The sequence below is a fragment of the Propithecus coquereli genome, unplaced genomic scaffold, assembly GCF_000956105.1.
Source record: "Propithecus coquereli isolate 6110/MARCELLA unplaced genomic scaffold, Pcoq_1.0 Scaffold52, whole genome shotgun sequence".
Lineage (NCBI taxonomy): Eukaryota > Metazoa > Chordata > Mammalia > Primates > Indriidae > Propithecus > Propithecus coquereli.
The window spans coordinates 2,649,123-2,653,499 of record NW_012151063.1 but is presented as its reverse complement, the minus strand read 5'-3'; positions in this window follow the sequence as shown (position 1 = coordinate 2,653,499).

The window sequence follows — 4,377 nt, the reverse complement described above, 5'->3', positions numbered from 1 at the left end:
TTTAGCTCTTCTCTGTTCCTCATTCTCTTGTGATGGTACCTACATCATGCATAATTCCATCTCGGGCCGTAGATGAAGGATGCCCATTTGTTGTAAACACCTTCAACTTTATCCATGTCCTTGGTGTGTGCCAGTTGACAAACAAAAGCCACAGAAACATATGTGCCTGTGAGCTAAGAATGATTTGGACAATTTAAAAGGTAAACTGTAAAACAAACAAACAAACAAAATAAAACTACTAGCCCTTCCGAAAGAACAATTGCTTACAAAATTGAGGCGGCTGCATTTAGGCACAGTGTGCAAAATACTTGCTCTCTGGCTCTTTAAAGAAACAAACAAATTGCTAAGCTATGCCTGCATGGATAGCAAATGTTCATGGGAAAAGAAAATAGCTTAAAATTTTGTTCTCTTTTCATCTTTCCACCAGTGTCTAAAATAATATTCATAATAAGCTGAGCACTCAATAATCATGGGACTACATTTATTAAATGCTTCTTATGCCAAGTTTGACTTTAATAGGATCCTATGAAAAATTCCATCCAACAGTTTTAATTGTCTACCAAAAAAAAAAAATCTATCTGCCATTGTCCATATGGATACAATATATTTATAACAGTTTTTATTTGGTATTGGAAACATTACTATTTTTAAAAGGAAGTGAAAAAATACTATCTTTTCATGTCCCCATATCATTTCTTCAAAATGAATGCTTTTGTTTATTTGAGTGGAGTGGCTGAAACTGCTCTTAAAACTGAATGAAGACGTCACCATTTGCCTAATTTTTGTAAAAGCTTCCAGCAAAACTGAAGTCACACTACAAAGAAGTGACAGGTTGAGAGAGAAATGAATATCATTAATTTGGATGGGATCTAAAATAAAGGTCATGAACATTTGTTACCATTTTCACAAACTTAATCAGGAAAGAACTTATAAACATGTTGGGTGTATTTTCAATGGAGGCAAATGTAAGTTACTACTAAGGAGGCGTTATTAACTAAATTCACTTAAATATTCTGTGATGAATTTTGAAATCATTAATTTCTTCGATAAATTTTACATGAAGAATTTTGAGAGGATAGAGAAAATTTTAACTAACTTCTAATAAGGAAATTAATGAAATTTTTCTCATATATATTTTTAGAAATCAGTCTACAACAGTCACTGTATTTTCTGATCCAAAAATACATGCACATCACCTACCAAAATTCTTTTTTGATTTGTGAATTTATATAAAACATATTACAAAGGTATAGGAATTACAGCAGATTTAGTAATAATACATTTAATAAATCATGGTTATGGAAAGGAATAAACTTTTATTAGATGGAGTCTGAAGATTCATAAAAGTTATCTCTATTTATAGGGTACATGTGATGCTTTGATACAGGCATAAGATGTGAATAAATCAAATCAGGATAATTGCGGTATCCACCACCTCAGGCATTAATCATTTCCTTGTGTTAGGAACATTCCCATTCCACTCTTTCGGTTATTTTGAAGTATACCCTAACTCATTGTTGATTATATTAATAACCACTTTGCTGTGCTATCCAATATTGTTCATTCTATCTAACGATCTAACTATATTTTTGTATCCATTAACCATCCCCACTTTGTCCCCACTCCCCGCTACCTTTCCCAGCCTCTGGTAACCATCATTCTACCCTCGGTCTCCATGAGATCAATAGTTTTAATATTTAGCTTCCGCATATGAGTAAGAACATGAGAGATTTGTCTTTCTGTGTTTGGTTTATTTCATTTAACATAATGGAATTCCATCTATGTTGGTTCAAATGACGGGATTTCATTCCATATTGTGGCTACATAAAATTGCATGGTGTATATGCGCCCCACTTTCTTTACCCATTCATTCACTGATGGACACTTCGGTTGATTCATATCTTGGCTATTGGAAATAGTGCTGCAATAAACATGTGAGGGCTGATATCCTTTCGATATACTGATTTGCCCTCCTTTGGATATATACCCAGCAGTGGGATTGCTGGGTCATACGGTTGTTCTATTTTCAGTTTTTTGGGGAACCTCCATTCTGTTCTCCATAGTGCTTGCACTAATTTACATTCCCACCAACAGTGTATGGGAGTTTTTCTTTTTCCACATCCTCAAAAGCATTCGTTATTGCCTGTCTTTGATAAAAGCCATTTTAACTGGAGTGAGGTGGTATCTCATTGTAGTTTTGATTTGCATTTCTCTGATGCCTAAAGATGGTGAGCATTTTTTCATATATACCTGTTGGCCATTTGTATGTCTTCTTTTGAGAAATGTCTATTCAGATCCTTTGCCCAGTTTTTAAATCAGATTATTTATTTTTTTCCTACTTCCTATTGAGTTGTTGGAGCTTCTTCTATATGCTAGTTATTACTCCCTTGTCAGATGTGTAATTTGTACTTTCTCTCATTCTGTGTGTGGGCGTCTATTTTGTTCATTGTTTCCCTTGCTGTGTAGAAGCTTTTTAGCTTGATGTGGTCCAATTTGTCCAATTTTGCTTTGATTGCCTGTGTTTTGTGGGTATTACTTAAGAAATCATTGCCCAGACCAATGTCCTAAAGCTTCTCCCCATAGTTTAATAGTTTCAGGTCTTAGATTTAAGTCTTTAATACATTTTTTTTGACTTTTGTATATGGTAAGAGATCAGGGTCTAGTTTCATTCTTCTGCATATGGATATCCAGTTTTCCCAGCACCATTTATGGAAGAGACTGTCCTTTCCTACCGATGTTCTTAGCACCTCTGTAAAAGATAAGTTCACTATAGTGTGTGGATTTACTTCTGGGTTCTCTATTCTGTTCCGTTTAAGGAAATGTTTTGAAGTACACATATATATAGCAGTGGTCCTTGATACATTTATTATGGAATATATTTAAAAGAATAATAATTAATTTGAGAACATTCTCCTGCACACATTTTGCTATTTTTTAAATCAAATCCTTTGGTTAGGTTCATTATGCTTTGTTTAAATTTTACTGGTTAGAGCCAGAACATCATAGTTATAATCTTATAGTTTCTCTGAACCACTTGGCGGAAAAAGAAACAAACAATTTGCTTAGAGTGAGTGTTATGTACGAAATTATACGCACAAAAGGAAAACAGAAATTTGAGAGTGGAATTGAATAGGTAAGCAAATATTAACTTCAGCAAAGTCATTTTCTCCCCAGATACTGACCACGGGTGGTAGAAATGGTATAAAATTTACGTTCATAATGTTCTTTTATGATTTCAACCCCCATTCTCAGTATACGCTAAGATGGCAGTATTTAGCATTACTTACGGAGTTTAAAATCCCAATATATTGTAAACATCCACTATTTTTAGTTTTTCTTGTCACTCTACTGCTATAATTAAAAGAATATGATATTAATTCATAGTAAGAATACAATTCTTGGTCATTACTATTATAAGGCTCTATTATTAGGCTGAATCTGATCAGTGTCAAAAATATTATTTTCTGAATTGATTCAAAAATCCCGACAAAGGGAAATAAAGGTTTCTAATCACAAGGATTCATTTGTCAAATCAGTACTTTCCATCATCGGCCTTATTTTATATTTCTCCACTTCATGCATTTAATTCTTTTCATGAAAAAGTTACTTAATGGTAGTGAAAATCATCATCCTTCACACTGTGGATGGCCATCTGCTTAACTTAAAGTCTACTGGTTTAAATCTTAATCTCATCTAAAAAGTACCATCAGGACAACATCTAGACTGGTGTTTGATCAGATTTCTGGACACTCTGGCCCACTCAGGTTGCCACATAAAATAAACGCTTACAATCACCTTACTATAAATTTCCTGAGGTTGACTTATAAATAATTCATGAAGCTAATGTATAAATAATGATTATTATGAATAATAACTTGGGAATATTATCAAAGATCAATTTATAATATTTAGGAAGAAAATGTCAACAAATTCTGGGGTTTTTCTGTCTAACTTTTTATAGGAGGGAGATCTTCTTTATCTTTATTTAGCATTTCTCTGCTGACCTCTTAATAATTCCTAATCTTTGGTCAAACAGTCTTTTTTAATCATTGAGCAGGAAATAATCAACTGCTGGAATCCTGAGAATGTGGGAGTGTGTCCCCCAGATACTCACTTGTTTGGGTCACTGTATAATGTGGGCTCACTCTTTAGACACTGTATAAACATTATTTTCACTAAATATATTTTTTAAAGATCACACTTACTCAGTCCAAAAGGTGAGCTCTATACAGAGAAAGCAATGTTTTGATTCAATGTGTAGCTGTTTCAAATTTTATTACATGTTTAGAAAAGTTTCAAAGCAGAAACCACCCTTTAAAAGTTTGTGTATTGTGGCATCAATTTCCCCAGTTAATGCTAACATTAATCAGTTATATT